This window comes from Furipterus horrens, unplaced genomic scaffold (assembly GCF_987537825.1).
Source record: "Furipterus horrens unplaced genomic scaffold, mFurHor1.1.pri manual_scaffold_3, whole genome shotgun sequence".
Lineage (NCBI taxonomy): Eukaryota > Metazoa > Chordata > Mammalia > Chiroptera > Furipteridae > Furipterus > Furipterus horrens.
The window spans coordinates 135827030-135852200 of NW_028327173.1; the positions used below are offsets into that span (position 1 = coordinate 135827030).

At 39.5% G+C, this 25171-nt stretch overlaps 1 pseudogene; it reads left to right on the forward strand.

Moving 5' to 3' along the window:
- The first annotated feature begins 782 nt into the window (after window positions 1-782).
- LOC150015998 (cathepsin G-like) lies at window positions 783-24374 on the forward strand (annotated as a pseudogene).
- Window positions 24375-25171: the final 797 nt, after the last annotated feature.

The following is a 25171-nucleotide window of genomic DNA, read 5'->3' on the forward strand; positions in this document are numbered from 1 at the left end:
CATATATTCAACAAGCATTTGTGGGTGATTTACTATATGCCTAACTCGGGATGAAGGAGAAAAAGCCAGAGTGTTCTGCTCCATGAACTCAAATCGTTCAGGTCTTAGATCAGACCCATCCTGAAAGTAAGCAGGACACAGGAGGTCTAAGAAGCTTAGGAACAAAGAAGCAACCTGGTAAGTCAGAGAGACTAATTTCCAGGACTCCTAGGATGGTCTATCCTAAAGACAGATCCCCTCCTTTTAACATGTATTTGAAGTGTGTCTGATCCAGAACAAGGGCTGGCTTCTCATCTCTACAGGAAGAAACTGAGAACTAAGCAAGGGAACAATCACGCTGCAAGTCACACTGCACGCCTGCCTTGCTACCCACAGAAGCCTGCAGCCACAACCTTGTTGCAGTGGGTCCCTAGAGACCAACAAAGACCATCCTGATCTCTGAACATTCCATTGCTTCAGGTCACTAGGCAGAGCCTATGAACACAGAGATTCAGGGCAATTTTCTCTTTCAGGGGTGATTAAATGGGGCAGAGAGTCCAGACTGCACTCTGAATCTACATGGTATCTGTATGTTTCTATGACAACAAAAAGAGCTGGAGCAGATGTGGGTGGTTCCAGATAGGAGACAAACACATGCAGACAGCAGCTCACTGCAGTGGAAGGTGAGGACCAAGGAGTCCTTGTCTTCCTGGGGACCCCTAGTACTGTCCCAGGGCATATAAATCAGGAAGGTCTTTGAATACGCAGAGTCATTGGAGGAACCATTTGATCTGCTCGGACGGATGAGGGCTAAGTGAGTATGGGTACAGGGGTGAAGCGTGTTGAGAGAGGTCTAGGTGGCAAAACAGGCTGCCAAATAACTAGGCTTGGGTCACCACTTAAAAGCAAAGGGCGACACTACCCACTTTTCCCATCCTCCCAATCTGGCTCCCTGCAGGTCTGCCTTAGGCTGGAACTTCAACCTGTCTTTCAGAGACTGAGTTGTAGCTCCTGTGACTTATCCTATGCACCTTTCCTGTACAGGAAAAATGGAAAACCTCCACGTGTCCACACTAGGATCTTGAGCTTTTAACACTGAATAAAGAAAAAAAAAAAAAAAAAAAAAACTTCCAACTGCAGAGGCCAGACTGAAATATCCTCAGGATTGATCCATCTATCTTTAATCTGGGGCAGAGGCCAGAACTACATTGGGGAGGGGGGGAGCTGCCAGAGATTTAATAAACTTCAATTTCTAGAATGGAAATCACTGATTCCTTCTATATTTACCAAAATGACTTATAGCCTATTGAGTGAATTTTTCTTCAATTTTTCAACAATTCTCTAAATCCTTTTTATAAGAATAGAGTCAGAAAAATAACCTCATTTTAAAACACCCACCTGAAAAGAAGTGATTTGCTAAATATCAGCCATTCATGAGTGTGCTCTGACTATGGGAAAGTATATTTTGGATAATACATATTCATCATAAGAAGGCAGTTAAATACAGAACATATAAATAAGAAAATAAAAATTACCAAGAATTCCACCAGTCAGAGGTCATTATCACTGATGCTTAAACATGTGTTTTTCCACTCTTTCTCTCTGTATTCATAAAATGCTGTTTCTTTCACAGAATTTGGATTAAGATGTTTAGAACACATAATGCTTCCCTGACTGGTGTGGCTCAGTGAATTGAGCACAGCCTGAGAACCAAAGGGTCACCAGTTTGATTCCCAGTCAGGGCACATGCCGGGGTTGTGGGTCAGGTCCCCACTTGGAGGCATGTGAGAGGCAACCACACATTGATGTTTCTCTCCTTCTCTTTCTCTCTCTCTTTAAAAATAAATAAATAAAATATTTTAAAAGAAAACATTTTTTAAAAAAAGAACTCATAATGCCTTCCTTTCCATTATTCTTTCTTCTGTGTCAAGCTGGCTAGGCCCAGGGACATTGGACTAGAAAAATAAATGTCACCCACAATATATAAAAAAAAAAAAAAAAAGAAAGAAAGTAAAATAGCCAGCAGGTCATTCCTGTGCTCCAAGCCTTCCCTCACAAAGACTGTAATTATAATCCAAAGGGCACAAACATCATACTGCTGAGTTTCAGGTTAATTTGCACAAGACCAAAGAAGTTCTCCAACGTTATGTTTCTGCAGGTAAGGAAATTTCCTGTTGCTCTTGCTCTCCTGGGTCCTCATTATTTCTCCTCCCACTGAGACCTGTTCCTTCTTTTCTCATCCAGGCCACCTGACCAGTCCCAGTGGCTCATGGGGGAGGGAAGAACAGTGCAGCCTCATCTCGGTGTCCAGGCCCTGAAGCCACTGGCTGACCTGGGCTCTCTTGCCTTTTCCCCATCAGTGGTTGAGCAAGCTGTGATGACCCTCAGACTGTTCAGGAGCAAGACCCTGGTGAGGCCAGGACAGAAGTCCAGCCGGCTGGTGGTGGTTCACAATAGGCTCTTCAGGCACTCTGCAAGAGGTGAAGCTGACCACATAGAAGGGCCCTAAGTGTGAATCCCACTTCCTCAGCTACTACGATTTGTATAGGAGACACAAGAAAGATGAAGACCAGCTTCAAGGTCAGGTCAGGTTTCCAGCATTTACATATACAGGTCCCAAGAGAGAGGAACTTGGGAAGCTCTAGGGTATGAAAGTGACCATATCTTCATGCGTCAGCCTAAAAACTAGGAGAACTTAGATCCAAGAATTTAGTCTTTAGTAATTTCCCTTGGAGGGATAGGAAGGATCAGTCATCACAAAGCACAGTGAAACTGAAAGAGACTTGGATATCTGCAGGTCCTGAGGTTTCTAATTCACTCAGTGGAGTTCATGACCAGAGGTGTGGGAATAGGGAAGGGGCAGCCAGGGCAGCCTTACCGTTACTTATATTGAGCCAAAAAGTCCATAGTTTTTTCTGTAAAGTAAAAGACACATTTCTCATTTTCACCAATAACTTTATTGATTGGGATATTTTGAGTATGTTGGCTATATCCCGCTATTGGCTTCTAGTGGGTAGAGGCCAGGGGTGCTGGTAAATATCTTCCAATGCATAAGACAGCCCCACAGCAAAGAATTATTTGGCCAAAATGTCAACAGCACCAAGAAACTTTACAGAACACTTTTGACACATTCAGTTGGTCATAGCCACTTTTCCACACACTGCATGAATCTTTTATTGCATTTCAGTTCCATTTTTACCTTTCTTGAAAAAAATAAAGTGTAATATGCCAAAAATGTTGCATATCTTCTCCCATCTTCAATATTAAAATGGCTACACAAAAATTCACCAACTTTGATAAGTTTTTTAATAACAGCTATCACAATACAATCTAACAGAATTGTTTCAAATGAAGTTAAAGACAACTAAGCACTATTAGAGCCCTCATATGGAAAAAAACTAAGTGAAGTTCTTTTAAATAAATCCCCTTTTTTTACATATATATATTTTATTTATTTATTTTTAGATAGAGGAGAAGGAGGGAGAAAGAGAAGGAGAAAAACATCAGTGAAAGAAACAACAATTGTTTGCCTCTTGTACGACCTCAACCAGGGACCTGGCCCACAACCCAGGCATGTGTTCTTACTGGGACTCGAGCCAGTGACCTTTCAGTTCATAGGCTGACATGCAATCCCCGAGGCACACCAGCCAGGGCTAAACAAACTTTTTGGCTAACTCAATATTATATGTAAAAGGTATAAACTTCAATCCACAAACCCACAAAATGCCACATTTCAAGTGCAAGACAGGTCATTGTGACCCAGATGACCTTACTTTAGAGATTTGTATCATTCAAACAGCACCAACCAGTGACAGATGTGACAGAACACAACAAATTCACGACAAATGGACAATGAATCAGGTGGGACTGACATCAAAAAGAGAAGCAATTTTCCTAAAAAGAATAACAAATAAGTCACAGAGATAGAAGCAAAATTCAGCACATTTTAAACATAAGATGGAAAGCTAATAAAAGCTTGTTGTTTATACAAGACCATCCTTACATCCATGTGCCAGGTGTTCCCTGAGGCTCACAGCCCTGGCAGAAGTTCAAGTGAGAGAAGAGCTGAATGTATGTGTGAGAAAAAGGGGTAGACAGTATAATGTGCTTGAGCCAAGGGGCAACTTCAGGTCCCAGCAGTAAAACATGACTCTTAGGAGAAGCCACCACACAAAAGAAACAGAGGCCCCAGGTAGTCAGCCATGAGGAGCTCCACGGAGCCCCTGGGTGTAAGCTAGAGCCAGCAGCAGAGAGGCCAAGAGGATCCACCAGCAGGGTCAAAGGTGTGTGGCCTCAAAGGACAGCACCTGATGGGTCAGTCTTCCCCCTTGCACCTGATAGGAGCCCTTCACATAGTACAACGTACAAGAGGAAGAAAACTGTTACTTATAATGATAGAGCATCATGAAGACTGGGATGCTCTTCATACTTGTTTCCTTAAAATTATTTTCAAGTATTTATTTCTCTCTCTTGATCTAGTGATTTTTATTTCTAGTATTTTATCTTATGTAAAGTCTAAAGTGTGTGTAGTGGGGTTATTCATAAAAATGTTTATCACACCATTGTTTAATAACAGACTCCAGCTGGAATCATATGAATGTTCTATAGTATAGGGAAATGGTAAAATATGGCACATCACATTATGTATTTATCATACAACCCATTCACAGCTACATTTTCCACGGCTCTAAAACACTAGGCTAAGGAAATAAAATAAAGAAAGAAAATTGGGCTATGAACATTAACAGAAAGTTATTTCAAAAACTAAACATTTGGGAAATAGTCAAAGCTTACTAACTAATCAATGTAAATTAAAATAGCAATAATTTTTGCATATCTTATTAAGAAGGATATACAAAAATAATAATACTCAGATTCAGTATAGCCATTGATAAAATTATGTTTTCACACTTTGTACACAAAGGTCTTTTAAAAAAAGTATTCTTTTATCTAGCCATCAACCACACCAAGAAATTTGGACAAGATTATTTTTTATAGATTTGTCACGCAAGTCAAATCTTAGAAACAATACTGATGTCTAGCACAAATTTGGGGATTAGCTTTTATGTTACATATGATTAAACAGTATGGAACCTTTAAAGCTATGACATAGAATTACAATTTTCCACTAGAAGAATGTTCACCAGGTATATTTAAATCAAAAGCAGGTTAGAGAGCAGTATACAGTCATGTGCCACTGAATGTCAAGGATATGTTCTGAGAAATGTGTCATTAGGTGGTGCAGCTTCCTATACACGTAGGCTATATGAGATAGCCTATTGCTCCTAGGCTATAAACCCACACAGCAAGTTAGTGTACAAAACAACACAAGTTAAATCAAGAACAAAAGAAAGTGATGCAACCAAGGGACTCTGTAAACAAATAAAGCTGCGGGCATAACTCACATACTGTTTTATAACAAAATTTCTTTTTCATAAGTATAAATAGTACACTGTGAAATAAAAATAAGAAGTATAGTATAGCAGATATATAAACCAGTAACATTATCATTTATTATTATTATTAAACATTATGTACTGACCAAGTGTTGCTGGTTCGATTCCCAGTCAGGACACATGACTAGGTTGCACATCAGGTCCCCAGTTGGGGGCGCGAGTGAGAGGCAACCACACAGTGATGTTTCTCTCCCTCTCTTTCTCCTTTCCCCTCTCTCTAAAAAATAAATAAATAAATAAACAAACAAACAAATAAATTATTATTTTTTAAATATTATATACCGTACATAATGGTATGGCCCTTGGCTGGTTTGGCTCAGTGGATTGAGCGTCGGCCTGCGAGCTAAGTGTCGCTGGTTCGATCTTCCAGTCAGGGCACATCAGAGAAGGAAAACTCTGACTCCAAAAAACCTCCGCTGCCTTGCGGCATACCTCTTCAGGGGAAAGGCTAAGGGAGTAAACCCCGACAGAAAATCCGGAGCCGGAGTCCCTAAGGCGGTTTGACGTTGTAGTCAACACCGGCAACTCCTGCGGCGCACCTGAAGCCAAGCTGTATTGACTCCGTCTTTCCCTTGGACCCTTCAGCTGCGAAGAGAGGGGGGGTCTGCTGCATGGGCAACAGCAGACCCTCCATATCACCCTGCCCAGGCTCTGTAGCTTCAGCTTCACTGGAGAGGACACTCCAGCGTCATCGCAAGATGTCGATTCAACACAGGAGGAGACAGATACCGTGTCACTCCCAAGTCGGACTGCACAGCCATTCTCGGCGGTGCAGATAGACTCTTAAGAAGCTACACCATCGTCTCTCGAGACGGACGGCTGCCGACGACGACGACATAATGGTATGTGCTATACTTTTACATGCCTGGCAGCACAGTAGGTTTGTTTACACCAGCATCACCACAAACACATGAATAATGCCTTGAGCAAGGATGACTAAGCTGGCACTAGGCAATAGGAAATTTTCAGCTCCATTATAATCTTATGGGACCACCATTGTAGATGCAGTCTGTTGTTGACCAAAACATTATGGGTCTCATGAATGTAAACAGCAATCAAATGTTTTTAGGTTGTAAGGTTTTCTTTTTTTATTGTTTTTCTATTACAGTTGTCCCATTTTTCCCCTATTGCTCTCCCCTGCCCCGCTCACCTCCCCCCTTTCCCACAGTCAATACCCATTTAGTTGTACATGTCCATGGGTCATTTATATTAGTTCCTTGACTACACCCTTCCCCTTCTTATTATACACATATTTTTAAGATTTTTCCTTTTTTTACATATCCATTTTCTTAATTTTTCTACAACTTTTACATATTATTTAGATATATTAAAAGCCTGTGTTTATAAATATGAATGAGATTATAAAATGACATTCACAAATAGATTTTAATTAAATGAAGGAAAGGTTTATGAGGAGTGATTTAAAGTATAGGATTCAAAACTAAATATATTATAAACACATTTATATAAAAATATACCTAGAAAAAATCTAACATGGAAATACATCTGTTAACAGTGGTCATTTGGGTAGTGGGATTAAGGCTGACATTTTTCTCTACAGTTTTATTTATTCAATATTCTAAATTTTATAATTATTAAAATAATTTTATTTATACAAGTATTTCATGTCACAAAAGGTAGGCTTAAGTAGGTTGGTACATGTATTAGTTAAGATAACCCTAATGGTTATAACACATGAACTTTAGCATTTCAGTGATTAATACAATAAAAGTCTATTTCTTGCTCACACACAGTCATAGTGAGTAGTGCCCCCATTTACTTCAAGTGTCCCAGTTTAGACAACAAATTACATGGTCAGCCCATGTGAAGTAACCCAGGATCAGTACCCTAAAATAATTTCTAAGTTCCACAGGTTCACATGTGTCAAAAACAGGAAGGGATAAAACCTAGATAGCCACTAGAAAGTGTCCCCATCATATCCACTCACATCCCATTTGCTACAACAGTAAAACAGCCACACTTGACTTTAAGTGATACTGGATAATGTAGTTCACCTATGGTCTCTAGAAGGAAAAGAAAATTGTTTTGCCAAACTGTTACTTCTGCTTTACCACAATGCTTAATAGTGTTTGCTGTCTATAAGAATCATGAGCCTTAAATATTTTTCTGCTCATAAAACTAACATTTCCATTATAGATAAAATTGGTAATATAAAGGTGAAAAATAAGATTCACATAAAATAGTTTTTCGGGGAACTCCCAGCCAAGATGGAGGCTTAGGAAGACACACTGCATCTCCCTTCACAACTAAGAAGGAATACAACTATCTGAAAACTAGAGAAAACCAGAAGTTCCAGAAAATTGAATGCATGGAGTCCAACAAAAAATATATATATAAAGAAGAAATACTCATCCAGACAGGTAATAAGAACAGGGCTGAAGCAGAGAGGAATCAGTGTGGTGGCAGCAGCAGCAGCAGTAGCAGCAGCAGCAGAAGACTGGCAGAAAGCGCAGACACATATTTTTAAAAATAGGAAAGAACACCTGGGGAGCGTCCCCAGCAACAGACCAGACCACACAGCTCATGGTTCCAGCACTGGGGAAAATAAGACCTCGTTGCTCTGACTGTGCAAACCTGGGGGGTTGGGTGGAGGCAGGTCTCGCTGTAGAGGCCACTTGTTTAAAGGACCCCCATGGTCCTAGAACATCTTCAGACCCACCCACTCTGGGAACAACGGTGAGGGCAACAGCTAGAGGAGCGCCAGTCCCATACAGGAAGTGGGAGAAGTGCCTGGAAAAGGGGCGAGTGGCATTGCTCCCTCTCAGATTTCTCCTCCACTTACAGCACCACAACATGGTTAAACGGGTCACCCTGTACTGACAAATACCTAAGGCTTTCCCCCTTACAACATAACAGATGCAACAGCTCTACCTAAGACACAGAGGCAAACAAACACAGGAGCCTGTCAAGATGAGGAGACAGAGAAGTATGGCCCAAAAGAGGGAACGAATCAAGGTTCTAGTGGGAGAAGTAAGCGACAAGAAGATAGCCAACCTAACAGGTGTAGAGTTCAAAACACTGGTGTTAAAGATGCTCAGACTTGACAGATATCTTTAAGTATGGCAAATACAAAAAGAAAGAAGTGAAGGCTATGCCAAATGAAACAAAGGAAAATCCATGCAAAACCAATGGTGAAGGGAAGGAAACCGGGGTTCATATCAATGATTTGGAACATAAGGAAGAAAAAAATAGTCAACCAGAACAGAATGAGGAAACAAGAATTGAAAAAAAAAATGAGGAGAGGCTTAGGAACCTGTGGGACAACTTTAAACATACCAACATCTGAATCATAGGGGTACCAGAAGGAGAAGAGGAAGAGCAAGAAATTGAAAACTTATGTGAAAAAATGAAGAAAAACTTACCAAATCTGGTAAAGAAAATAGACATACAAGTCCAGAAAGCACAGAGTCCCAAACAAGCTAGACCCAAAGAGGACCACACCAATAGACATCATCATTAAAATGTCAAAGAGAAAATCTTAAAAGCAGCAAGAGAAAAGCAGACAGTTACCTACAAAGGGGTGCCTATAAGACTATTAGCTGATTTCTCAAAAGAAACTTTGCAGGCAAGAAAGGACTGGCAAGAAGTATTCAATGTAATGAAAAGCAAGGACCTACAACCAAGATTACTCTATCCAGCAAAGCTATAATTTAGAATGGGAGAGCAGATAAAGTGCTTCCCAGACAAAGTAAAACTAAAGAAGTTCATTATCATCAAGTCATTATTATATGAAATGTTAAAGAGACTCATTTAGGAAAAAGAAGATCAAAACTGTCAACATTGAAATGACAACAACCTCACAACTATCAACAGCTGAATCTAAAAAATAAAAACAAAATACAACTAAGCAAACCAGAATAGGAACAGAATCATAGGTATGGGGATTATTTGGAGGGTTATCAGCTGGGAGAAGGGGAGAGCGAGAAATGGGGAAATGGTGCAGGGATTAAGCATAATTGGTTAGTACAAAATAGACAGGGGTAAGTTAAGAATAATACAGGAAAGGATGAAACCAAAGAACTTATGTGCATGACCCATGGACATGAACTAAGGGGGGTGGGATTGCTGGAGGGAATGGGGGTACTGGGAAGAGGGGAGCAAAGGGAAAAGAAATTGGGACAACTGTAACAACATAATCAATAAAATATACTTAAAAATAGTTTTTCTGGTTGCTGCACTTTTTAAATAGAATTAGTATCAATTTACACACACTGTTTTACATTTTACTTTTTTCCACTTAATATTAGATGATACAAACTGCTCCATCCCACAAAGCAATCTTAGAAGTTTTTTAATAACTGAATAACATTTCATCCCATGAATATATCATGATTTATATTACTGTCTCCCATTGTTGAATATTTGGATAATCTGCACACTTTTGGAAGAGGGCCTCAAGAAATATGTCCGCCTCCACCTCTTTCTCACATTTTTTCAGGGCCCCAGGGTCATCTCCTCAGTCTCAAAAGCAAACTTTTCTGCCAGGAACACTGAGAACCTTAAATATTTATTATATCTTTCTCTGCCACATCCAGGGTTTGCAGTCCCCTCTTTTCTCCTAACTACTCTGATGGGAAGACTGTATGAAGATCCCATTGGATTTCCTTTTTCACCTGCTCCTCCCTAAAAGGAAGACAGCACAGGCTAATTCTTTGGAAGAATGTGTCCCAATGGTGCTGGCACAGCCTTCTCCCAGTACTGACATTCCATAAAGTCATCACAAACTTATCAGTAAAGACTTTCCAAGGAGTCTGCAAACATCCTTCAAAGAGTGATATTGAGGCAGCCCTGAGGATGTCCAGGATCCCTCAGTAGCACATGGCCTCCCGCTGAGCCAAGAGCAACTAGAGCAGGATCAAATAGGGAAGTGGCCCAGAATCAGTTTGGCTGCTGCCTGCCAAGATCTGCATTGGTGGTGGTATATGGGGCCCAGGGAGGTAGTGGGAAACGGCCTGCTTCAACGTCCAACATCCCAGACGAGCAGAGTTGTAACTGACGGAAGTGTAATAAAGCAGTCCAAAGTAGATGTAAGCAGCTATGGATATTGTGAAACATACCGCTGTCTTATTAGCACAAATATAATTTTTATTAAAATGGAATATAAAACATTAAAAACTTGCATGCTCCATCAACTCTCATATAGTCCTCTCTTTATCCAGATGTTCTCTCTAATCCACACCCTCTGGAAAATAGACTTTTAGAAATTTTTATTGCAAAATATACAGACATGAAAAGTGCATAAAACATAAATGATCAGTTAATAGGATATTTATAAAGTAAACACTACTATTTATATCAAATAGAACATGGTCCACATTCCAAAAATTGCCCTTGTGTCTCCTCCTGGTCAAAGTGCCCTCTCTGCTCTCCAGGCCAGAGTTTATTACTGTTGTGACTTTTGTGAAAACTACTTCCTTGCTTTTCATCTTAATTTCCCACCTATGTATGCATTTCTACCCATGTAGTTTCATTTTTGCTAGTATTCAACTTTATATAAAGAGAATCATACTGAATGCAACCTTCTTGGGTTCTTTCTCTCAACATCATGTTTGTTGTGAGTTTCATTTGTGTCAATACTCATTCATTTTCATTGCTATGCATCCATTTATATGCATGTGCCGTAATTTGATTATCTGTGCTGCAGGTGATAGACCTTCCAAGTGTTTCCAGTTTGGGGCTATCATGAGTAATGCTGCTATGACCTCTTGGACATGTGTCTGATGGAAATTTGCACATGTTTCTCAAGGGTATATACCTAGGAGTGGGGAAAGGGCCAATCCGGTAACTGCAACTAGTATCTCACTGTGATTTAAATGGGTGGTTTATCTACTGAGAGTAACACCATTTCATATGTTTTGGCCACTTGGATTTCCTTTTTTAAGATGAGGCTGTTGAAGTCTTGCCCATTATTCTATTGACCTGATTATCTTTTTCATACTTTGGATCTAAGTGCTTTTTAAGCATCTTTGTCCCCTCTACAAATTATCCTTTATTTCTCTTGATTTTAATAGATCAAATTCATCAATCCTTTTTTTATTATTAGTACTTTAATGTACAAGGGTGGACAAAACTAGGTTTACAGTTTTGAGTATGTGATAAACAGTGTATTGTATTATTATTTATTAATTATTGTTTATTCATTTGTATTACAACAGTAAACCTACTCTCCCCCTTTTATAGTGTTTAACTTCTTTACCTATCATGAAGGCATTATTACATTATATTTTCAAATCTTTATTCACATCTAAAATGGATTATTGGATATGGTATGAGATAAAGATCAAGTTCTTTTTTTCTTTTCCACATAGAAAATACGTGTCCTTACAGGACACCATGAAGATATCTATATTTCTAGCATCATTAATTGAGGAGAGAAAACATCTTATCCCCTTTCTCTGTCAGGAAACCTCCATCATAAATCAAGTATTCATGCATGTGTGTATCTGTCCAAATAAGTATGGGTTCCCTATTCTTATTCATTAGTCCTGTCTCTATGTCCCCATTAATACCATTCTATTTTCTTTACTCTTCTTTTATTTGCTGAAGCAAGTGCTCCCATTTTATTCTCATTCCTCACGAGTGTCTTGGCTATTGTTGGCCATTTGTTTTTTCACATATATTAGGAATCAATTAAGTTCTATAAAATACCTCTTGGGTTCAATGAATCTATACGTCATTTTTTTAGCAATCTGACATTTTTCAAATATTTTGTCTTGCAAACCACGAACATGGAATACAGTAGTCCCTCACTATGTCGCAGTTCACTTATCGCGGCCTCACTGTACTGCAGGATATTTTAAAATATTATATTTAACTATTTATTACTGATTTTTTACTAAATTGTAGGATTTTGTGGTACTGTATACGTATATTGTTAAAGTTATGTAGGTTTAAGAGTGTAGAATAAATTTAAGGTTCCTACTTCACGGGGGAGTCTGGAACGTAATACCCGCGATAAGTGAGGAATACTGCATCTTTATATTTAGGTCTTTTTAAATGTATCTTAAAACAAGTTTATAATTTTCACCAAAGAGGTCTTGCGTTTCTCCTTAAATTTATTTTTTGTTTTTTAAACATTTTCGTGCCATTTGTATTATTTTTTAATTTCATTTTCTTGCAGTATTTTTGTATATATAGAAATATGATTAGTTTTTAAATTCAGTTTGTTTCTAGCAATAACTTATCTGTGGATTCCTTGCCATACTCTATGTATGTATCATGTATCAATTTCTGTCCTTATACTTTTCACTTCTATTTCCTGCCTGTATGCACTCACTAAATTATGCGGCATTATATTGAAGAGAAATGTGATTGTGGCTTTCCAGGCATCCTTGTATTGCTTCATTCTCAAACAAAAAGCATTCAACGTTTCACCATTAAGTATAATAATTGCTGTGGCATTTTTGTAGATAATTTTATCATATTAAAGACATTTGTTTTTCTATTCCTAGTTAGCTAAGGATTTATTTATTTATTTATTTATTGTTTTTCTGTTACAGTTGTCCCACTTTTCGCCCCCATTGCTCCTCCCCACCCCACCCACCCCTTTTCCCACAGTCAATCTCCATGGGTCATTTATACTAGTTCCTTGACTAGATCCTTCCCCTTCTAACCTCCTTTCTCCCACTCCCCATCCCCCTGGTCACTGTCAGTCTACTCCTTGTTCACGTGCCTCTGGTACAGTTTTATTCATTTGTTTGTGTTGTTCATTAGTTTTCCATATTAAGTGAAATCATATGGTATTTTTCTTTCATTGCCTGGCTTATTTCACTAAGCATAATTCGCTCCAGTTCCATCCATGTTGTCGCAAATGGCAGGAGTTCTTTCTTTCTGCTGCATAGTATTCCATTGTGTAAAAGTACCAGTTTTTTAATCCTCTCATCTACAGATGGGCACTTAGGCTGTTGCCAGCACTTGGATATTGTGAATAATGCTGTTATGAACATAGGGGTGCGTAACTTCTTTTGAATTGGTGTTTCAGATTCTTCAGGTATAATCCTCACAATAAAATTGTTGGATCAAAAGGCATTTCCATTTTTAGTTTTTTGAGGAGATTCCATACCATTTTCCACAGTGGTGGCACCAGTCTGCATTCCCACCAACAGTGCACTAGGGTTCCATTTTCTCCACATCCTCACCAGCACTTGTTTTTTGATTTGTTAATGATGGCCATTATGACAGGTATGAGGTGGTAACTCAGTGTGGCTTTAATTTGCATCTCTCTGATGGATAGTGATGTTGAGCATCCTTTCATATGTCTATGGGCCCTCTGTATGTCCTCCTTGGAGAAGTGTCTGTTTACATCCTTTGCCCATTGTTTAATTGGATTGTTTGTCTTACTGGTGTTGAGTCATATAAGTTCTTTATATATTTTGGAGATAAAATCCTTGTATCATTGGCAAATATGTTCTCCCATATGGTTGGTTCCCTTTTTATTTTGCTGGTGTTTTCTTTAGCCATGCAGAAGCTTTTTAATTTGAAGTAGTCCCATTTGTTTATTCTTTCCTTTACATCCCCTGCTCTAGGAGATATATTGATGAAAATATTGCTGCATAGAATACCTAAAATTTTATTGCCTATGTTTTCCTTTAGGACTTTCATGGTGTTGCAACTGATATTTAAGTCTTTCATCCATCTTGAGTTTATTTTGGTGTATGGTGTAAGCTGGTGGTCTAGTTTCTTTTTTTTTTTTTTTTTGCATGTACCAGTCCAGTTCCCCCAACACCACTTATTGAAAACACTATTTTTATTCCATTTTATGCTCCTGTTCACTTTGTCAAATATTAACTGACCATAGAGACTTGAGCTTATTTCTGGGCTTTCTATTCTGTTCCATTCATCTATATGTCTGATTTTATGCCAGTACCAGACTTTTTTTATTATAATTGCCTTGTAATATAGTTTGATATCAGGTATTGTGATCCCTCCTACTTTGTTCTTCTTTCTCAAAATCGCTGAGGCTATTCAGGGTCATTTATGGCTCCATATAAATTTTTGAAGTATTTTTTCTAGGTCTGTGAAAATTGTCCTTGGTATTTTAATAGGGATTGCATTGAGTCTATAGATTACTTTGGGTAGTATGGACATTTTAATGGTGTTAATTCTTCTAATCCATGAGCATAGGATATGCTTCCATTATTTGTGTCTTCATTAATTTCTTCCTTCAGTGTTCTTTAGTTTTCTGAGTACAGGTCTTTTACCTCCTTGGTTAAGTTTATTCCTAGATACTTTATTTTTCTTGTTGCTATAGTAAATTGGATTTTTTCTTCCCAGTTTTTGTTTCTGATAGTTCATTGTTGGTGTACAGCAATGCCTTTGGTTTCTTAACATTGACTTTGTATCCCACCATTTTGCTAAATTCACTTATTTGGTCGAGCAGTTTTTTGGTGGAGCCTATAGGGTTTTCTATGTACACTATCATGTCATCTGCAAACAAGGATAGTTTTACTTCCTCTTTTCCAATGTAGATGCCTTTTATTTCCTTTTCTTGTCTTGATTGCTGTGGCTAGAACTTCCAAAACCATGTTGAATAGAAACGGTGAAAGTGGACACCCTTGTCTTGTGCCTGATCTTAGGGGGAAAGCTTCTAGTTTTTGTCCATTGAGTATGATGTTGACTGTAGATTTCTCATATATGGCCTTATTATGTTGAAGTATGCTGCCTCTATTCCCACTTTGCTGAGCATTTTTATGATAAATGGGTTCTGTACTTTATCAAATGCTTTTTCCACATCTATTGATATGATCATGTGATTTCATCTTTCATTTTCTTTGTGTGATGTATTACATTTATTGATTTGCAAACGTTGTATCATCCTTGCACCCCTGGGATGAATCCCACTTGATCATGGTGTATGAGCTTTTTCTTGTATTGCTGGATCCAGTTTGCCAATATTTTGTTGAGGATTTTAGCATCTAAGTTCATCAGTGATACTGGCATGTAGTTTTCTTTGTTGTGTCTTTACCTGGTTGTGGAATTAGGATAATGTTGGCCTCATAAAAAGAGTTAGGAAATGTTCCCTCTTCTTGAATTTTTTGGAATAGTTTGAGGAATATAAGAGTTAGCTCTTCCCTAAATGTTTTGTAAAATTTGCCTGTGAAGCCATCCAGTCCAGGGCTTTTGTGTGCTGGGAGTTTTTTGAATACTGTTTCAATTTTGCTAGCTGTTAATGGGCTATTCAGCCTTTCTGCTTCTTCTTGATTCAGTTTTGGAAGGTTATATGTTTCTAGAAATTTGTCCATTTCACTCAGGCTGTCAAGTTTCTCAGCATATGATTGTTCATAGTAATTTCTTGCAACCCTCTGTATTTCTGTTGCATCAGTTGTAATTTCTCCTCTTTCATTTCTGATTTTGTTTATTTGGGTCCTCTCTCTTTTTTTATTCATGAGCCTGGTTAAAGGTTGTCAATTTTGTTTTTCTTTTCAAAGAACCATTTCCTGGATTTATTGGTCCTCTGAATTGTTCTTTTAGTCTCTATGTCATTTAAATCTGCTCTGATCTTGATTGTTTTCTTCCTTGTACTCACTCTGGGCTTCGTTGTTGCTCCTCTAGTTCTTATAGCTGTAGCATTAGGTTGTTTATTTGAAATTTCTCAGTCTTTTTTATTGCTATAAACTTCCCTCTCAGGATTGCCTTTGCTGTGTCCCATAGGTTTTGGGCTGTTGTGTGTTCATTTTTATTTCTTTCCAGAAATGTTTTTATTTCTTCCTTGATCTCATTATTAACCCCTTCATTGTTTAATAGCATGTTATTCAGTCTCCATGAATTTAGATGTTTTGGGGTTTTTTCCTTGAGGTTGGTTTCTAGTTTCAAGCCATTGTGACCTGAGAAGATGCTTGATATAATTCCAATTATTTTGAATTTGTTGAGGCTTGTTTTGTGTTCTATCATGTGTTCTATTTTTGTGACTGTTCCATGTGCATTTGAAAAGAATGTATATTTTGCTTTTGGGGGGTAAAATGTTTTTTATGTATGAATTAAGTCCATTTGATCTAGAGTGTCATTTGGTGCCATGACATTCTTCTTGATTCTTTGTTTGGAAAAGCTATCCATTGTTGACAGTGGGGTGTTAAAGTCCCCTACTATAAATGTGTTGCTGTCTATATCTTTCTTGAAATCCTCCAAGATTTTCCTTATATATTTAGGTGCTCCTATGTTGGATGCATATATGTTTACAGTGGTTATATCTTCTTGGTGGATTTTTCCTTTAAGAATTATTAAGTGTCCTTCTCCATCTTTTTTTATGGTCTTTGTTTTGAAGTCTACTCTATGTCTTTTTTTAAAGTATATTTTATTGATTATATTGTTACAATAGTTACAATTTTTTCCCCTTTGCTCCACTCTGCCCAGTACCCCCTCCCAAAAATCCCACTCCCTCCCACAAGTTCTTGTCCATGGGTCGTGTATACAAGCTCTTTGGCTTCACCCTTTCCCATATTATTCTTTTTTTAATGATTAATTAATTAATTTTTATAACAATAAAAATAACAATCTCCCCCTCTCAGACTTAAGACCCTTTATAATCTTATAAAGGGCAATGGGCAAAGGTCTCAAGCTCCTCTAGCTGCTTCAAGCTAGGCATGGTAGTCATCCTACCTACCCTTGAGTCCAGAAAACCCTAGTAAGAGTGGGGGTGTGGAAGGGAGGGTGGCCTTCCCACATGGGGAAGGATCTTGCAGAGTCCAGGTCAGTTGGCTGTTCCTGGACAATGGTGTGCTTGATTTAAAAGGCTGACATCCATGTTGTATTCCAGCCACTTAGTTCAGTCACACCATTGAGTCTCAGGAGGCAGCAATGCAGACAGGATTAAGTGAGGCCTATACATATAGGCAATCACTCAAAAACAGAAAACACATGTTAATTTATGCAACATAACCTACAATCCAGTCTCTAAATCTGTGAGGCTGTCTTATTGGGAAGACATCCAGTTGCAAGGCATTTGACATTCTTCTTGCTTGTAAATTAAGCATCTTTGATGATGCCATAGACCTAGTTTAACATTCAAACGAAACAAACTTTACATGAAAAAAAAACTTTAAAGACAGTTAGCTGCACTATTTTATAGTCTACAACTGAGCATTGTGATTTTCCTTGAATCACAGTTTTTCTCCTTAAGATTACCCTCCTTGTCATTAAAGGGACTACATTAAGTTCATTTTTAATTTATCCTGTTCATTTGCATAAACACAACAAGAGCAGCAAATGATCACATATGATCTTTAAGTCTGCTTTGCTGGAACTTACACAAGGAACATTTAGGGTGACCTTCAGTCTGCCCTTCAGGGCACAGAAGCTGAACCACACACCTGCAATTCAGCCTTGCCTATCAACATCTGTCTTTTCCAAGTCGTTCAGGTTTTCCATTGTGCCTTAAGGTCCCTTCTAGCAATCTTTCAAGAAAGCAACCTTTGTTCCTTCCCTGGAAATATTGCCATGAACCGCACAACCAACCAAGGTGCAAAGCCTTTTTCTTCAGGGCTTTTCTTAGCTTCAAAAGTCAAGTCCAGTTCCTCAGGGTTTTCTGGTAACAACCAGAGCCTAAGCATGCCTCCCTCAGGCATGTAATTCCAGTCAAAGTCTGGTCAACAAAACCTCTATTAACAACTGGTCTTATTAGTTTTATGCAAAGAACCTTATGTCATTACTGACTTCTTCAGAATGCCAAATTCTGGAGGGATCAGATAGGGAAAAAAATATACAGTGTGAAGGAAAATCCTTGTCCTTCTAATATTCACTAAAATTGCATTTCCATTCTTTATATTTTCTTTTTTCCCCCATTAAAATTTTTTGTTTGTTTTTCTATTACAGTTGTCCCACTTTTATCCCTATTGCTTCCCCGCACCCTGCCCACCCCTTCTCCCACAGTCAATCCCCACCCAGTTGTCCATGTCCACGGGTCATTTATACATGTTCTTGATTAGACCCTTCCCCTTCTTATCCTTCTCTCCCTCTCCCCCCCACCTTATGTCTTTTGATTGGAGTATTTAGTCCATTTACTTAAGGTTATTATTGATAGATACTTGTTCAATGTCATTTTTCCCTTTTGTACCTGCATTCCCCTCCCCCCACCACCACCACTCTTTCTTTGTATTCTTAAAGCAGTCCTTTTAACATGTCTTTCAATGCTAGTTTGGTGGAGCTGTTTTCTTTTAGCCTTCTTTTGTCTGGAAAACTTCTTATTTCACCTTCCATTTTGAATGAGAGCCTTGTTTGGTAGAGTAGTCAGGCTGCAGGCCTTTGCTTTTCATTACTTGGAATATTTTTGCCATTCTCTTCTGGCTTGTGGTGTTTCTGTTGAGAAATCAGCTGACAGCCTTATTGGAGCTCCCTTGTATGTTACTAGTTGTTGCTCTCTTGCTGCCTTTAAGATTCTCTCTTTGTCTTTAAATTTTGCCATTTTAATTATGATGTGTCTTGGAGTCAGTCTCTTTAGGATCCTCTGTGCTTCCTGGACTTGTGTGACTTTTTCTCTCATCAAGTTAGGGAAGTTTTCTGTCATTACCTTTCAAACAGGTTTTCTATCACTTGCTCCTATCCTTCTCCTTCTAGTATCCCTATTATACAGATAGTATTACATTTCATGATGTCCTACATCTCCCTTAACCCCTTTTCCTTCTTTTTGAGCTTTTTTTCATTTTGTTACTCTGTCTGGGAATTTTTTTGAACTTTGGCCTGCAGCTAGCTGATTTGATCCTATGCTTCATCTAGCCTGCTTTTAATTCCTTCTTCTGTGTTCTTCATATTGGCAATTGTATTATTCATTTCCTCTACTCTCTTGTTGATATTTTCTATGTCCTTTTTTGTGCTAGCATAGTTCACAGTAAGTTGCTTGTAGCTTCCCTGGAGTTCTTTGTAGCTCTCACTGAGCTCATTGAGATTCCTTATAACCATTATTTTCAACTCAATGTCTGATAGTTTACTTGCCTCAATTTCATTTAGCACTCTTTCTGGGAATTTTTCCTTTCCTTTTGAGTGGTGGTTGTTTCTTTGTCTCCCCATTTTTTGTGACTCTTCTTGTTTGTTTCTGCATATCAGTTTGGTCTGCTTTTCCTCACTGTCTTCGTGGTGTGGTCTTCTGTTAGGAGTACTGTGCAGCTCAGTGGCATAATCCCTTTGAGTTCCTAAGCATGATGCTCTTGGGCTGCCCATTATGCCATTTATGTGGGCTCTCTGGTTGTAATTGGGTTTTGGTTGTTGTTGGGTTGTTCTTCAGTAGGTCCTGCCCTCCAGCTGGCTGACAGATTCACTCTACCCACCACATCTTGTATACTGTTGTACAGATGCTGCCAGAACAAAACCAAACAGCCCAGGAAACAGACCCACACCCACAAAAATAACCCCCACCCACTACCACCCTATCAGCGGCAAGTAAGCCAATATTAATAAACATATAAAGAGATTAACTATTATAAGAATGGAAAAACAAATATGAGATGACTGAGAGAAAAGTGACTGTGCGATTGTAGCGGGGGAGGAATAATAAGAGTAGGGAATAGAGATGAGGCAAAGAAAAAAAGAAAGTAAAATTTACATCATAAGTAAAAAAAAGGAAATGGGAAGACAAGAGTGGAGTTACAGAAGGGGAAGCATATATATTAGGTTTAAACCAAAATTTAAAAAATCTAATTATATATATATTTTTACATACATATTTATATAGAGAGATATATAAATTTTCATGATTTTTTTTTCTTTATCTCCCACCGGATGTGTGTGTGTGTGTGTGTGTGTGTGTGTGTGTGTGTGTATCAATTAACAGGGACCAAATTGGAGAAAAAGATCCACCACATCACTCTCAACACCAAATGAGTTAAAATTTATATAGTGGATTGGGCATAATAGGAAGGAGAGGATAGAGAGAGAAGAAATACTGAAAGTGAGGAATGAAAACCAGACTAAGGCATGGGAAAACTCATATTTAAAATAAAAGTAGAAAAGGCAGGAGGAAAGCAAGATAGAGTAGGAAAGGGGAACAATAAAATTTGAGATTTGGAAATTGGGGGAAAAGGGGACAACTGTAATTGAAAAACCAAAAAAAAAAAATTTGAGATTTGAAATACAAAAATAGTGACTGTAGAGCTTGAAGAAATGTATCAACAATCTCCTTATCTGCATCTACTGAGCAAAGATTGATAAAGGTGGAGGGAGAATAAGGATATTTTTAAAACAAGAAAAAAGAATGTGAGATGGCTAATGACAGTCACAAATGGTTTTGAGAGGCTGGAGCGGGAAGAAATAGTAAAAGTGCAAAATGGAAACAAGTCATAGCTAGAGAAAAAATAGAATTTAAATCCAAGACAAGAGAAAGGAAGAAGGTAAAATGCAGTAATAAAAGGGAAGAGCAATATATGAGGTTTGAAATAAACTATAATATAAAACCTGGTGAAATATTAGACCCAAACTTGAAGGGCAATATATGTAGGGGGGAAGTTTGCACCTTGTTGCACCAGTCTCTATTCTCTCATCTCTGCTGGGTTTAGTAAATCAGGGCCCAAGGTACTGTGTAGCTCCTGTGTCTAGCAAAGAACATTTCCAGAGCTTTACCTTCTTTACCCTATAGAAATGTTCCCAGCAGGATACTCCTGAGCCTGGGATTCTGCAGATGGAGGGCCAGCTCACCTGTTTGTATGCTTCAAAACACTGGCATTTGGCTCCTGCCTCCCAGTCCTGAGGCTGCTGCTCTCTTGCTGGTGTCTCTGCCGAACTCTCCTCTTATAACAGCCTTCCTCTCTGAACCATCCTGGGTCAGGTCCCGCCAACTGTTCTTGTGGTGTACTCTAGCCCTCTGGATTTTTTTTTTTTTTTTTTTTTTAGAGCTGTGGAGGCCTCACACAAGTGTGCGAGGCCAGGGTACCTGCTGACTCTCAGTTCTCGCCTCAGCTCTCCTTTCAAAGTGTCTCTGTGTGGCCCCCATACTGCAGTACTAGTCTCTGGGAGCTCCCGTTCTCCATGCGCTCCCCCTTCTCAAAAATCACAGTCTATCATGGTCAGGGATGGCCTCTTCCTTCCCACACCTCCAACAGTTTCATACAAAGTTTCTTACTGGATCCTTCCTGTGTGGCACTGGGAAGGGCCCTGCAGTACTACAGTAACACTGGGAGATGACACAGTGCTGATTCTGCTCTCTCCAGAGATCTTCAGCCTATGGCAGGCCTGCTCCTGTTGCACAGTTTATAGGGTCTGCATCTCACAGGCCTTCTCTCTGGCCTGGTAGTTTGTGGCTACTTAGTTGATTCACAGCCACCCCTACAGGAGTGCTGGGTTGGGCTGGGTTGGGCTGGGCTGGGCAGCTCTGGCGGTTCCACTTAGAAAGCATGGCCCATTCCTGCACAATCCTTGTGCTCTTGTATGTGTTTGCACTCACTCACAGCCACTCTTACTCACTCTCCTCTCTGTGTTTTTACTCCATTGTCCAGTCCATGGTGGCAGCAAGTAGACAGGGCTGCTAACTACTCTGTCATCATCTTCCTGCCATCTGCTTAGTTTGTTTTTTAGATTCAATTGTTGATAAATATGTATTTTTGCCACTTAATTGTTCATAGGTTTGATCTTCATTTTCTTAAATAAGCTCTTTTAACATTTAATATAATAATAGTTTGGTAATAATGAGCTTCTTTAGTTTTTCTTGTCTGGGAAGCACTGTCTGCCCTTCAATTCTAAATGATAGCTCTGCTGGGTAGAGCAATCTTGACTGTAGGTCTCTGCTTTTCATGACTTTGAATATTTCTTGCCAATCCCTTCTAGCCTGCAAACTTTCTATTGAGAAATCAGCTTACAGTCCCATGGAAACTCCCCTGCAGGTAACTAACTGCATTTCTTTTGCTGCTTTTAAGATTGTCTCTTTACCTTTAACCTTTGGCATTGTAATTATGATGTATTGGATGGGCCATTTTTGCATCAATCTTGCTTGGGATTCTCTGTGCTTCCTGTACTTGCATGTCTATTTCCTTCACCACATTACAGAAGTTTTCTTTCGTTATTTTTGCAAATAGATTTCCAATGTCTTGTTCTTTCTCTTCTCCTTCTGGCATCCCTATGATGTGAATGTTGAACCTTTTGAAGTTGTCCCAGAGGCTGCATAGACTACCCTCATTTTTTTTTTAATTCTTTTTTCTTCTTGTTGTTCTTATTGGTTGTTTTTGCTTCTTTATGTTCCAAGTTATTGATTTGATACTTGGCTTCACCTACTCTACTGTTGTTTCCCTAGAAATTGTTGTTTATTTCAATTAGTGTATCCTTCATTTCTGATTGTCTCTTTTATATGCTGCTGAGTTCCTCACTAAGTTTCTTGAGCATCCTATAACCAGTGTTTTGAACTCTGCATCTGAGAGATTGCTTATCTCCATTTTGTTTAGTACTTTTTCTGGAATTTGGATCTGTTCTTTCATTTGGGCCATGATTCTTCGTCTCTTCATTTTGGCAGCTTCCCTGTGTTTGTTTCTATGTATTAGGGAGAGCTGCTTTGACTCCGTGTCTTGGTAGTGTGCCCTAATGTAGTAGGTGTCCTGTTGGGTCATGGCATAGCTATTACTCATGCTCGGTAATCAAGGTGTGCCCTTTCTGTGGGCTGAGTAACCCTCCTCTTGTATCTGAGCCTTGGTTTCTGTTGGAAGATCAATGGGAGGGGTTTACCCAGGCCAGTCAGATGCAAGGACTGGCTGTGACCACTGACCACCAACCTTCCCCCCTCCGTGGAGGATCAGCTCTGCCAGGGGCATGGTGGTGGTGCCCCAGATTTGTTTGTAGCTATATACATGTCATCTTGGGTACCCACAACATCAGTAGGCAGGAAAGTACCCAGAAGAGTATTTTGGTGCTCAGAGCCATCTATCATCCTGAATATAATGAGCATAACAACCTGAATGACATCATGTTACTGCAGGTACCACCTACCTGACCCTCTGGTTCTCCAGCTGAGCTGTCTCCCTCCCAGCATCAGGGTTTCACCTTGTCCTGGGACCAAGGAGAAGGAAGCAGGGGCAGAGACCCATAGGGTGGTGGGCTGAGCACTGCATAGACATTCTCTGAGTGCCTGCACTCTTCCTCCCAGCTGGAAAACAGAGTCAGATGGAATCAATTTGTGAGGCCAGTGGTTCTGCCTCAGTCTCAGGTCAGGCTGAGACCTGGGTCCTGATGCACTATAGCTGGCTGGGTCCTGGTCATCTTGAACAGGGGAAGAGATACACTCTAGGATGTGAAGCTGAAAATGCAGAGGGATTGCACATGCAGCAGTCACTCTGATACCTACCAAAGGCAGATTTGTGTATGGGACCAGAGTGAAGGGAAGACTACTTTCTGGGTAAGAACACAGGCATCTGCCAACACTACCTGAGGCAGAGGGGTCTGGGTAGAACTGGGCAGTGGAAACATATTACATTCCCATGGCCTCAATCTGGAGGCCAGACTAGAGTATAGCAAGGGCTTTTTCCCAATCAATCCCGTCTCTGAGGGGAGGGGTGGAGCACCCAACATATAACATACATATGCAATGTTTTTATGGAAAAGGTAGTTACCTTGACTTGGATGAGCTAGAGACAGTAACCACAGCCAGGGTTGAAGCCTAACCAATGAAAGATGCAGGAGCTTGACTTCTGCACCCCCACCACCCTCCCATCCCACACAGCCGGCCGGGCCTTAGAACACCAAGAACAGGGAGGTATGGAGTGCAGATGCCTGGCTTAGTGTCCCTTTTTCTCATTACCCACAGGAGGACACCAGAGACCCCTTGTGTGTAACAATGTGGCTCAGGTCATTGTCTTCTATGGAAGCAGCATTGGAGCTCCTGCAATAGTCTTCACCAGGATTACTCACTTTCTGCCCTGGATAAATAGAACAATGAGACAATTTGAACTAAGGAGTCACACTGAGATCCCCCTACCTACTGTGACTGACTGTTCTTTAGGATGGAAGCCAGCTTGAGTGTGGTTGCCAGAGCCTTAATAAATGCCCATGTCTACAGTGCAAATATCCAATTTCTCATGTTATTAAATATCATTCTGCACAAAACAAACATAACCAGGACTGAGTCTGAACTCCTCCAGGAAAATGGAGTCCTTTCCCCAGGACAAATGAACCTCCCACAATTCATCCTTGGGGACTGGATGAGCTACTTCCCTCCTCAAAGCCATCCACTCACCTTCTCCCTTCCACATACATCTTTGAGGGTTGATGGAAGGCCACCTGTCTCCCCAGGGAAAGGCTCTCTGTTCTCTACCCTACCAGAGACTCTCTTACCAGATATTAAGGTGTACCCTAAAACTCTGTGCCACTGTTGTGTGTAGCACAAGCTGATCAAAGGGAAAGAATTTAAATTCAATGCAAGGTTCAATTTAATATGTGGCAAAAGGTGGCATCTCAAACCACTGAGAAACAGTGAAATTTTAATACATGGTGTTAAAAAAACAGGATAGTTTGGGAGAAAAGAAAGTAAAATTGGACACACTTCTCACACCATAATCCAAAATAACTCCCAAATGGATCAGAGATATAAATGTAGGGGGAGGAAAAGCCCTGCCGGATAGCTCACTTGGTTGGAGCATCATCCCGCGATACACCAAGGTTACAGAATCATCCCCTGTTTGCGCACATACAAAAAAATCTCTCTCATTCTTTCTCTCTTTCTCCCCCTTTCTCTCTCTTAAAATCAATATATAAAAATGTTTTAATGTAAAAAAGTAAACCATACAAGTTCTGAAGAAAGAAAAATCTCTGCTTGC